Raw genomic sequence first — 14,000 nt, forward strand, 5'->3', positions numbered from 1 at the left:
TTGCATGGTGACAGATATGGTTTTATTTGCAGTCTTCTACATGTTGACATCCAGTTATACCAGCACCATTTGTTGAAGATGCTTTCTTTTTTCCATTGTATAGTTTTGGTTTCTTTGTCAAAAATCGTATGTTCATAGGTGTGCAGATTTATGCCAGGGTCTTCAGTTCGGTTCCATTGGTCTACATGTTGATTTTTATGCCAGTACCAAGCTGTTTTTATTACTGTAGCTCTATAGTAGAGCTTGAAGTCAGGGATTGTGATGCCTCCAGAGGTTGTTTTATTTTACAGGATTCTTTTGACTACCCTGGGTTTTTGGTTTTTCCATATGTAGTTGAGTATTATCCTTTCCAGGTCTGTGAAGGATTGTGTTGGGGATTGTATTGAATCTGTAGATTGATTTTGATAAGATTGCCATTTTTACTATGTTAATTCTACCTATCCATTAGCATGGGAGATCTTTCCATTTTCTGACATCTTCTTCAATTTCTTTCTTCTGGGACTTAAAGTTCTTGTCATACAGGTCCTTCACTTGATTAGTTAGAGTTACCCTCCAAGGTATTTTATATAATTTGTGGCTATTGTAAAGGGTGATATTTCTCTGATTTTTTTCTCAGCCCATTTGTCATTTTATATAGGAGGGCTACTGATTTTTTGAGTTAATCTTGTATCCTGCTATATTACTGAAGGTGTTTATAAGCTGTATGAGTTCCTTGGTCAAATTTTTGGTGTCACTTATGTATACTATCATGTCATCTGCAAATAGTGAAAGCTTGACTTCTTCCTTTCCAGTTTGTATCCACTTGATCTCCTTATGTTGTCTTATTGCTCTGGCTAGAACTTCAAGTACTATATTAAATAAGTATGGGGAAAGCAGACAGCCTTGTCTTGTTCCTGATTTTAGTAGAATCGCTTTGAGTTTCTCTCCATTTACTTTGATGTTGGCTGTTGGCTTGCTATAAATTGCCTTTATTGTGTTTAGATATGTTCCCTGTTTTCCTGATCTCTCCAAGATCTTTATCATGAAGGGGTGTTGGACTTTGTCAAAGGCCTTTTCAGCATCTAGTGAGATTACCATGTGTTTTTTTTCTTTCAGTTTGTTTATATGGTGTATTACATTGACAGACTCTAGTATGTTGAACCGTCCTTGCATCTCTGGGATGAAGCCTACTTGATCATGGTGGATAATTGTTTTGCTGTGTTCTTGGAGTCTGTTTGCCAATATTTTTTGAGTGTTTTTGCATCAATGTTCAAAAGGGAGATTAATCTGTAGTTCTCTTTCTTTGTTGCATCTTTGTTTGGCTTGGGAATCAGGGTAATTGTAGCCTCATAGAAGGAGTTAGGTAATGTTCCTTCTGTTTCTATTGTGTGGAACAATTTAAAGAGTATTAGTATTATCTCTTCTTTGAAGATCTGGCAGAATTCTGCATTGAAACCATCTGGTCCTGGGCTTTTTTTGGTTGGGAGACTCTAGTAACTGTTTCTATTTCCTTAGGGGTTATTGGTCTATTTAAATAGTTTATCTGGTCTTGATTTAACTTAGGTATGTGGTACATATGAAGAAAATTATCCATTTCTTTTAGATTTTCCAGTTTTGTGGAGTAGAGGTTTTTGAAGTATGACCTGATGATTCTCTGGATTTCCTCATTGTTAGTTGTTATGTCTCCCTTTTCATTTCTGATTTTGCTAATTTGGATTCTCTCTCTCTCTCTCTCTCTCTCTCTCTCTCTCTCTCTCTCTCTCTCTTTGCTTTTCAGTTAGTTTAGATAAGGGCTTGTCTATCTTGTTGATTTTCTCAAAGAACCAACTCCTTGTTTCATTGGTTCTTTTTATTGTTCTTTTTGTTTCTATTTCATTGATTTTAGCTCTCAATATGATTATTTCCTGGTCTATTACTCCTGTGTGAGTTTGCTTCTTCTTGTTCTAGAGCTTCAGGTATACTGTTAAGTCACTAGTGTGAGATTTCTCCAACTTCTTTATCTGCGAGTTTAGTGCTATAAATTTTCCTCTTAGCACTGCTTTCATAGCGTCCCATAAGTTTGGATATGTGGTATATTCATTTTCAATGATCTCTAGGAAGTCTTTAATTTCTTTCTTTATTTCTTCCTTGACCCACTGGTGATTCAGTTGAACATTATTCAGTTTCCATGAGATTGTAGGCTTTCTGTAATTTTTGTTGTTGTTGAAATCTAACTTTAAGCCATGGTGGTCTGATAGAACACAGAAGGTTATTCCAAATTTTTTGTGTCTGTTGAAATTTGCTTTGTGGCCAACTATGTGGTCGACTGTAGAGAAGGTTCCATGGGGTGCTGAGAAGAAGGTATATTCCTTTTGTTAGGATGGAATGTTCTGTAGATATCAATTAATTCCATTTGAGTCATAACATCAGTTAAGTCCCTTATTTCTCTGTTAAGTTTTGATTTGGCAGATCTGTCCAATGGTGAGAGTGGGGTGTTGAAGTCTCCCACTATTAATGTGTGGGGTTTTATGTGTTATTTAAGCTTTAGTAATGTTTCTTTGATATATGTATGTGCCCTTGTGTTTGGGGCATAAATGTTCAGAATTGAAACTTCATCTTGGTGGATCTTTCCTGTAATGATTATGTAATGTCCTTCTTGATCTCTTTTAGTTTGAATTCTATTTTGCTGGATATTAGGATAGCTACACCAGCTTGCTTCTTTAGATCACTTGATTGGTAAGACTTTTCCCAGCCTTATACTCTGAGGTAGAGTCTGTCTTTGAAGTTGAGGTGTATTTCTTACATGCAGCAGAAAGATGGGTCCTGCTCTCATATCCATTCTGTTAGCCTGTGTCTTTTTATAGGTAAGTTAAATCCATTAATATTAAGGGATATTAATGACCAGTGACTGTTAATTCCTATTATCTTTTGGTGATAGTGTGTGTGTGTGTGTGTGTGTGTGTGTGTGTGTGTGTGTGTGTATCTTCTTTAGCGTTTACTGCTGTGGGGTTATCTATTGCCTGTGTTTTTGTAGGTGTATCTGACATCCTTAGGTTGGAATTTTCCTTCTAGAGCTTTCTGTAGGGCTGGATTTGTGGATAGGTATTGTTTAAATCTGATTTTGTCTTGGAATGCCTTGTTCACTCAGTCTATAATGATTGAAAGTTTAGGTGGGTATATTAGTCTAGGCTGGCATCCATGGTCTCTTAGTGTCTGCTTCTTTTACATTTAAACGCACTGTACTTGCTGGACACAGACACGAGGTGTATTTCAGCTGTATTTATGAATGTTAGTACAACAGTGTCTTTGCTTACCAGAGAAGGACTGTTGTTTCTAGGACAAAGGGCAACATGTGGTTAAACTGCATTGATGAAAGGGAACTCAACAAGAAACACACTTTGTTTTTGAGAAAGAAGCACTCTTCTCTTTACCATATTTACAGTGCAACTAGAATAGTGAGTTTGCTCAGAAGAAAAGCACTGTACTTACTAGAAACATGGGCATTATCTCTTTCAACACTGCTCAGGAACTTGCTGAAAACAGTGGTCTCTTACATCCAACATACTGTACTGTCTGGGACCAACTGTGAGTTTTATTTCAACTGTGTATATGAATGTGAGTACAACAGTGACTTTGCTTACCAGAAAAGAACTGTTCTTTCTAGGACAAGAGGCAACATGTGGTTAAACTGCATTTATGAAAGGGAATTAAACACTGAGTTACCTTACAAGAAAGAGTCTTTGCTTTTGAGAGAGAAGCACTCTTCTCTTTACTACTTGCTCAGAAGAAAAGCACAATACTTCCTAGAAACAGGTGATATCTCTTTCAACACTGCTCAGGAACTTGACAATAACAGTGTCTTCTCTTATGTCTCTCTCACTGTACTTGCTGGGAACAGACACAAGTTGCTGTTTCAACTATGTATATGAATGTGAGTGACTATACTTACCAGAGAAGTACTGTTGTTTCCAGGACAAGAGGCAACATGTGTTTAAACTGCATTTATGAAAGGAAATTGAACATTGAGTTCCCTTATAAGAAACACCTTTTTTTTTTCAAGAAACAAGCACTGTTCACTTTACTGATTAGCAGTAAGACTAGAACAGTGTGCTTGATCAAAAGAAAAGCACTGTGCTTCCTAGAAACACAGGCATTATTTCTTTCAACTCTTCTCAGAAACTTGACAAGAACAGTGGCTTCTCTTACATCCAATGCACTGTACTTCCTGGGAACAGATGTGCATTGTATTTCAACTGTGTATATGAATGTGAGTACAACTGAATTTTGTTACCAGAAAAAAACTGTTGTTTCTAGTACAAGATGCAACATATGGTTAAACTGCATAGATGAAAGGGAATTCAACACTGAGTTCCCTTACAAGAAACATACTTTGTTTTCAAGAAAGAAACACTCTTCTCTCTACTATAATAGCAATGTGACTAGAACATTGAACTTGCTCAGAAGAAAAGCATTGAGCTTCTGAAAAACTTAAGTGACATCTCTTTCAACTCTGCTCAGGAACTTGATAAGTACAGTAGCTTCTCTTACACCCAATGCACTGTAATTGTTGAGAAGAGATGCAAGTTGTATTTCCATTGTGTATATGAATGTGAGTGACTTTGCTTACCAGAGAAGAACGTTTGTTTTTAAGACAAGAGGCAAAACATGGTTAAACTGCATTTATGAAAAGGAATTCAACCCTGAGATCCCTTACAAAGAACACACTTTGTTTTCAAGAAGGAAGAACTCTTATCCTTACGGTATTAGCAGTCCAACTGGAACAGTGAGCTTACTCAGAAAAAAAAAAAACACTGTGCTTCCTAGTAACACAGGCAATATATCTTTCAACTCTGCTCAGGAACTTGACAGAAACAGTGGCTTCTCTTACATTTAAATGCATTGAACTTGCTGGGAACAGACACAAGGTGTATTTCAGCTGTGTAAATGAGTGTGAGTGCAACAGTGTCTTGCTTACCAGAGCAGAACTGTTGTTTCTAGGACAAGAGGCAACTGTGGTTAAACTGCACTTATGAAAGTGAATTGAACACTGAGTTCCTTTACAAGAAACACTTTGTTTTCCAGAAAGAAGAACTCTTATATTTACTGTGTTAGCAAGGGGGCTAGAACAGTGAGTTTGTTCAGAAGAAAAGCACTGTGCTTCCTAGAAACACAGGCATTATCTCTTTCAACTCTGCTCAGCAATTTAATAATCACAGTGGCTTCTCTAATGTCCAACTCACTGTGCTTGCTGGGAACAGAAACATGTTGTTATTTCAACTGTGTATATGAATATGAGTGACTTTGCTTACCAGAGAAATACTTTAGTTTCCAGGACAACAGGTAACATGTGGTTAAACTGCATTTATGAAAGGGAGTTTAACACTGAGTTCCCTTACAAGAAACACACTTTGTTTTCGAGAAAGAAGCACTCTTCTCTTTACTATATTTACAGTGCAACTAGAACAGTGAGTTTGCTCAGAAGAAAAGCACTGTGCTTCTTAGAAACACAGGTGATACCTCTTTCAACAATGATCAGGAGCTAGGTAAGAACAGTGTCTTCTCTTACATCCAATGCACTGTACTTACTGGGAACAGAAGCAAGTTGTATTTCAACTGTATGTGTGAATGTGAGTGCACCAGTGATGTTGATTACTGGTGATGGGTGATGTCATTCTGTATGCTTTGAATGTGTTGCTCTGATTGGTTGATAAATAAAATGCTGATTGGCCAGTAGCCAGGCAGGTAGTGTAGGTGTGATAAGCATAATGGAGAATTCTGGGAAGAGGAAGGCTGAGTCAGGACTCACCAGCCAGACACAGAGAAAACAAGATTTGAAGGCAGAACTGAGAAAATGTACCAAGCCATGTGGCTAAACATAAATAAGAATTATTGGTTAATTTAAGTATAAGAGCTAGTCAGTAATAAGCTTGAGCTAATCACCATACAGTTTGTAAATAATATAAGCCTCTGTGTGTTTGTGTTCAAGCAGCTGCAGGACTGGCGGGTGAGAGAGATTTGTCCTGACCACAGGCCAGGTGGGACACAGGAAAACTTCAGCTACAAATGGGGCCCAATGGCTTGAGTTTCCACCTAAAACCTGAGACTACTTAATAAGCAATTCTAAACAGAGCCAAAAACATGAGTCATGCAGGTGGCAACATGCTGCAACATGTGGGGTTGAGCTACTCTATGATGGATTTATGGCATGTGGGCTTGGCCTGCAGCATGGCACATTCCCACCAAGTTACACAGAGGTTTCTGTAAGCCACACAACATGGAGTGTGGTGGATATTGGTTTTGCTACTAAAAAAAAAAAAGAAGCTTCTGGGCTTCATCATGCTGCTTTCATAGAAACATAGACCCACCACATCCCAGAATCAGTGGTGATCGTGGTTCCCAGAGCTGGCTGTAAACATAGTTCCACCATGTTGGGAGGCTGAGGTGGGCAAAGAATGCTACAGTTTAAAGCAATAGATTCACAATAAGACACATTCAGATGGGATAAACCTCTAAATGGTTTACAATGTGTGTAGAAATATATGTAGACTTGGAAGAGAGAAAAAAGTAATATGTGCAGTTATATAAAGAAATAGATAGTTTTAAAAAATAAAGTCTTTAAAGAGAAAGTAAAAGTAATAAAAAGGATGATATTGTCCTTGGGATTTTTTTTTTTTTTTTTGGTTTTTCGAGACAGGGTTTCTCTGTGTAGCTTTGCGCCTCTCCTGGAACTCACTTGGTAGCCCAGGCTGGCCTCAAACTCACAGAGATCTGCCTGGCTCTGCCTTCCAAGTGCTGGGATTAAAGGCGTGCAGCACCACCACCCGGCTGTCCTTGGGATTTTTAACTGCAGAAAGATATTTGATTGTAAAGGTTGCTCAATTAAACCAATGTGTATATTTTAAAGGTACCTTGACTTCAAAATTTAGGTCTAAGGATGTATTGCTTTGGAAAGGAGGCTCTGCTTTTGTTTCCACAGAAAACAAGAGACTATGGATTTGTTCCAGATTAAAATACATCAGGTTTGACCAGCCAAGACCCCCTGAAAGTTCTCCGATGACACCATGGGCCAGAAGATCCAACATCCAGAATGGTTTCAAGACAACTGGCTAAGACAATACAGCCTTAAGGATGACTCCATAATCCTAAATATTTCTTTGTGTCCCCATAAGAATACAGCACCCTCCATCCAGCAGAAATTAGTATGAGAAGCTATGCCCATATTCCCAAATATACTAAGCTGGCTTTAGAAATGGAATTTGATCACTCTTTCTCTAAACCCAAGCATATTCCTTTTTTAAAAAAAAGGTTGAGAGATTCTTCTGTCCCATATCAGAAGAGACCTCTGATGTGGGACAGAGGAAAACCAATATTTCTATTATAAATACAATCTCTTTCTAAAGAAGAAAAGGGGATAGTATACATACGATAGGATGTAAGGGTAGATTAATGAACCTACTTTTAAAGAGCAACAACTTGTTTAAAATGTTTTAAGGGCTGGAGAGATGGCTCAAAGGTTAAGAACACTGGCTGTTCTTCCAGAGGTCCTGAGTTCAATTCCCAGCAACCACATGGTGGCTCACAACCATCTGTAATGAGATCTGGCTCCCTCTCCTGATCTGCAGGGACACATGCAGGCAGAACACTGTACACATAATAAATAAATAAATCTTTAAAAAAAATGTTTTAAATTGATATGGATTTTAGTTTATTGATACAAGTTTAAACTTAATTTTGTTATATTGTATATATATCTCTACTCTCATTTGAGTTATTATGTTTATATAATTCATTTAGATTGTAATGGATAATTTAAAAGTACAGATTAATAATTAGTCTTCTATTATAGTCATGTTAAGTTTTCTAGGTATAAATAGATACATTTCTGATAGATAGGTAATCTTCAAACACTTCAAAGACCTACAGAATATGGCATTTAACATGTTTTAAAAACTTAGACTTTCTAGACAGTGAGACCAATTTACTTCAGAGAGGAGGATGGGCATCGAGGACACTCCATGTGGAGTTTATCTTCTTCTCGGCAAAAATAGCCATTTGGACAAGAAATTGTTCTTGCCTGGACTACTTGACAAAATGTTGTATCAACTGGACTTGCAGGAAAGTGACCACTGAACTTTGCAAGGCAAAATGGTCCTTCAGGTTCCTGCTTCACAGAAGAAACTGCCAGACATTCTACAGGACAAAGAGAGAAGCAACTGAGAGACTTTAGTCCTGTAGGCTGAAGAATGGATGCCCCAAAGTTACAAAGGAACTTTGGATAACAGTCCAGGCAGACAGCTGTCTCTGTCATTTTAGATTTTTGGAAGTTGCTTACAATGCTCTTCTTGTTTACTTAGATAATATTACATCCTTCTAAGGTCTTTGATGTAGTTGAAGACTAGTTACAATTTCCTTAGTTATGATAAAAGATAAGTTAGATATGAATCCTTAGACTCACAAATATAGGATAGATAGGATATCTTCTTTAATTTTGCCAAATACCAATAGACTAGAGATTATAACTATAATTCTTGCTTGAAAATTGTTTTGTTATATGTAATTTTACTATGTTAAAGTTAAAACCTTCCTTTAAAAAAAAAGAAAAGGGGAAGTGCTGTGGATATCACTCTGTATGCTGTGAATGTGTTGCTCTGATTGGTTAATAAATAAAGTGCTGATTGGCCAGTAGCCAGGCAGAAAGTATAGGCAGGACAAGAGAGAGGAGAATTCTGGAAACAGGAAGGCTGAGTCAGGACTCACCAGCCAAACACAGAGGAACAAGATGTGAAGGCAGAACTGGGAAAAGGTACCAAGCCATGTGGCTAAACATAAATAAGAGTTATGGGTTAGTTTAAATTTAAGAGCTAGTCAGTAGTAGGCCTGAGCTAATGGCCAAGCAGTTTAATTAATATAAGCCTCTGTGTGTTTACTTGGGTCTGAGTGACTGCAGGACTGGCTGGTGAGAGAGATTTGTCCTGACCATGGTCCAGGAGGGATACAGGAAAACTTCAGCTACATACCAGAGAAGAACTATTGGGTTTTTTTTTTGGAAGTTGAGGATCAAACCCAGGGCCTTGTGCTTGCTAGGCAAGTGCTCTACCACTGAGCTAAATCCCCAACCCTGACTGTTGTTTCTAGGACAAGAAAATAGAAGTGGTTAAACTATTTTTATGAAAGGGAATTCAACACTGAGTACCCTTACAAGAAACAAACTTTGTTTTTGAAAAAGAAGCACTCTTCTCTTTACTGAATTAGCAATGCAGCTGGAACAGTGAGCTTGCTCAGAAGAAAATCAGAGGGCTTTGCAGAAACATAGGCAATATCTCTTTCAACTCTGTTCAGGAAGTCGATAAGAACAGTGGCTTCTCTTATATGCAACACACAGCACTTGATGGGAACCACTAAATAATGCAGGAGTTAACCCCAGGGGCCTAATGCCCAATGCACTCTGGGAAATGGATATTACTCATCACCCACCCTTTGGCAACTTGAAATATATACATGTAATAGTAGATACGTACTCATTATATAAAATAAGAATGTGAGTTCAACAGAGACTTTGCTTACCAGAGAAGAACTGTTGTTTCCAATACAAGAGGCAACATGTGGTTATATTGCATTAATGAAAGGGAATGCAACTCTGACTTCCCTTAGAAGAAACACACTTTGTTTTAGAGAAAGAAGCACTCTTCTCTTTACTGCAAAAGCAATGCAGGTAGAACAGTGAACTTGATCAGAAGAAAAACACTGTTCTTCCTTAAAAAACATGCGATATCTCGTTCAACTCTGCTCAGGAATTTGATAAGAACAGTGGTTTTTCTTACATCCAACATTCTGTACTTGCTGGGAACAGTCTCACATTGTATTTCAACTGTGAATATGAATGTGAGTGCAACAGGGACTTGGCTTAACAGAGAAGATCTGTGGTTTCTAGGACAGGTGGCAACAGGTGGCTAAACTGCATTTATGAAAGGGAATTCAACACTTAGTTCCCTTACAAGAAATATACTTTGTTTTTGAGAAAAAAAGCACTTCTCTCTTTACTGTATTATCAATGCTACAAGAACAGTGAGCTTGCTCAGAAGAAAAGCACTGTGCATCCAAGGAACACAGTCGAAATCTCTTTCAACTCTGCTCAGGAACTTGCTAAAAACAGTGTCTTCTCTTACATCCAATGCACTGTACTTGCTAGGAACATACCCAAGTACTATTTCAACTGCGTATACAGAAGTGAGCACAACAATATCTTTGATTACCAGAGAAGAAATGTTGTATTTAGGACAAAAGGAAGCATGTGGTTAAAATGCATTTATGAAAGGGAAAAAACATTGAGTTCCTTATAATAAACACACTGTGTTTTTGAGAAAGAAGTACTTCTCTCTTTCCTGTATTATCAATGTGACTAGAAAAGGGAGTTTGTGCAGAAGAAAAACACTGTGCTTCCTACAAATAGAGGCAATATCTCTTTAAACTTTGCTCAGGAACTTGATAAGAATAGTGTCTTCTCTTACATCCAATGCACTGTACTTGCTAGGAACAAATGCAAGTTTTATTTCTACTGTAATATGAATGTGAGCACAACAGTGACATTGCTTACTGGAGAAAAACTATTGTATCTAGGACAAGAGGAAACATGTGATTAAACTGCATTTATAAATGGAAATTCAACACTGAGTTCCCTTATAAAAAACACATTTTGTTTTAGAGAAATAATCACTTCTCTCCTGATCATGACAGTGTTGCTGCCAATGCTTGATCAGGCCAGATGCTTACACCAACAGTTCTATCTGTCACCTCATAACCTTCATAAACTTCTGCCTGACTTGCTTCTGTCAACTTGTAAGCACCTAGCACTAACTTGCACCACCTGTGCTCCCCTAGTACCCCTTGAACCACTAAATAATGCAGGAGTTAACCCCAGGGGCCTAATGCCCAATGCACTCTGGGAAATGGATATTACTCATCACCCACCCTTTGGCAACTTGAAATATATACATGTAATGGTAGATACATACTCATTATTTACCTTTTCCCTAGCAGAGACTGAGGAAAATGCCTCCTAAGCAATCAAGGCATTAAAAACTGCTATGATGGTCATGAGAATGCCTTGGAGCATAAAAATTGATAATGGCCCAACATATACCTCTCAACAGTTTAAGGATTTCTTTAAGGAATGGAAAATAGAACACACCACAGGTATTCCATATAACCCCCAAGGACAGGCAATTGTGGAAAGGACAAATCGCTCACTAAAGGATGACTTACAAAAAAATACCCAAGGAATTGAAGAGGGATCCACACTTGGCCCTGGTGGAAGCTCTGTTTAAGAAGAACTTTTTTGCATTTGATGATAAAGGCCTAAGTCCAGCCTATAAGCATTGGATCTCTCTTTCTAGAGAAACAACACTCCCTCTAGTCATATGGAGAGACACTATATCTAATCTCTGGCAATCTCTTGCTCCCTTACTAACACATGGGTGAGGATATGCTTGTGTGTTTCCACAGCATCAAGCTAAGCCAATATGGGTGCCAATCAGAGAGCTAAGGTCTGCTATGGATCAAGAAAATCTCAAAGACGACCTCTCCCTTTACTGAGAGCTTTGCTACTGATCCTACCAACAATTGTTCAGGCTAAAGATCTATGGGCATTAGTCTCTGCTCTGCCTATCCCAGTGCCTGTTGTGGTAACTGCCCCTACTTTCCCAGGAATTTATACAACTAGCAAAATCTTGGACCTTATACCCCATTTCAAGGCTCTTTTAATTATTCATTTAGATCTTATGATCTAGCAAACATCCTTTGCTTTGATAGACACCATAGAATTGATGCTTCTGGGTGCATCCTTTTCTCTTCTTATGTCACAGGAGATTTTACAGAATTATGAGGGCTAATTGGAAAAATAACGGGAGTTATGTGAGATATCAATATAATGGGCCCCACTATTGAGAAAAAAGGAAAAAAACATCACTGAAGGCATTCAGCAACCAACTTATTCCTTTTGTCTAATCTGGGGAAATATACTACCAAGATTGAAATACCTATTAACTGGGATCATTGCCTTTCCAATTTTGTACCCCAATCCACCATATGGAAAGGCTAACTTGGAGCTTTGGATCCAGACACCAGAGGACAATGAGGCTACACTATCTACAAACAGTACAACACCAAAAATTACTGATTACCTCATAATACAAGTAAAAATGGCCAGAACTGTCTTTGGGGCATGGCCTCTATGTGGTCCCCATGCCTGTATGGATTTAAGACCCTTTCTGTTTATAAAAGGAGGCACTTATTTCAATGGAGATGATACTTTGTTTATATTGTGACATATCTCTGCTTCTGACAGAGTTACAAATGATCTCTATGTTGTCATGGAAAAACATTTTGCCCTCTCTGCCACACCTGTATGCATAAAGATCCCCTTTTTCTTTTTTAATTATTTTTTATTAAGAGATTTTTCTATTCATTTTACATACCAACCACAGATTCCCCTGTCCTCCCTCCTCCCATGCCCCAGCATTCCCCCTAGCCCGCCCCCCATTTCTACTTTCTCCAAGGCACGATCTCCCATGGGGAGTCAGCAGAACCTGGTACATTCAGTTGAGGCAGGTCCAAGCTCCTCCTCCCTGCACCAAGGCTGTGCAAAGTGTCTTACCATAGGCACTAGGCTCCAAAAAGCTGGCTCATGCACTAGGGACAGGTCCTGATCCCACTGCCTGGGGACCCCCTAAACAGTTCAAGCTAAACAACTGTCTCGCTAATCCAGAGGGTCTAGTCCAGTACCATGGGGGTTCCTCAGCTATTGAAGACTCCCTTTTTCTTTATCTTAACCAATTCCTCCATGCCCATGCTAAATTGCACTCAAGACCTTTGTAAGCTGGCACCCTGCTGGAATCTTGAGGAAACCTCATTGTCAGTAGTGTTGAGCCTCCCCCACTTTCCTTTGGGTACCTTTGACCAATGTGAAACAAACCAGAATAAAAAGAAACTTTGGACTAATGGCAGCTATAACAGCCACTATTCTGCTTGCTGTGGTAAGTGGTGCAGCAGCCACAGCCTCCATGGTTCAAATGGGAGCCACTGCTTCTGCACTTAATAAGGCCAAAGAAGAATCAGCCCAAGAATTAAGCACTCAACAGCTGGTTAATTCCCATGTCCAATCAGCTATACTCAATTTACAGCAACAATTAGCTTTATTGGATGAAGAAATCCAGACATTAAGATGGCTGATAAGAGGAAACTGTGATCCCTGATTTTCCTCCTTTTTTTTAAACCCTTACACAGTCTCAAATATAACAAAAGCCAGGAGTCAGTTAAGGTAAATAATATTGGGATTGTGGAGCAAAGAGTTCCTAAACCTTTCAGTACAACTCTCTAATAAAATCTTAAGCCTGAACTCCACAAGTGTGAAACCACTGGAGGTATCTACAACATTCTTTACACAAATTTGGCATCATATAAAATCAATTCTAGACCCTTCAAAAATTATAGCAGGGGGAATGATACTCTTAATAATTCTGTTGCTTAAGTGTTTCATACAGCATGTTTCACTGCAGCACTGTGTCAACAAAATGACCCTGCAACTGCTAATGGCTCTGGAACACCCTGACCCTCACCCCCCCCTAGGGAAGTAATAAGAGCTTGGCTCACAGAAATTTGCGATGCCTCTATCTGATACCTCTGTCTAATGCTCTTGCACCCTAGGCACTTTCCAGGGGAACCACCCTCTGAAGGCTGGTATCCAGAGACAGGTAAGAGCCTGTTATGCAAGCCAATCTAAGACAGGCATAGTCGCCATGTTGGGGGACCCCTGAGATGGGGTCAACAAGTTTAGAGCAAAGAACTCTAATTCCCACCAGCAGCCACAAAATAAAATAAAAAGGGTGATATGATGCATATAAGGCCTGAAACAGTGGGCCATGCCTGAAACTAACACAGAGCTCTGACATGCCCAGGAGTATTCTGACCCAGAGGACCCTGAGACCAGACGCTCAAGATGACCACTGCTGATGTACAACAAAGAGCCAACCAGGAAACACCATGGC

Source organism: Peromyscus eremicus, chromosome 23 (assembly GCF_949786415.1).
Source record: "Peromyscus eremicus chromosome 23, PerEre_H2_v1, whole genome shotgun sequence".
Classification (NCBI taxonomy): domain Eukaryota; kingdom Metazoa; phylum Chordata; class Mammalia; order Rodentia; family Cricetidae; genus Peromyscus; species Peromyscus eremicus.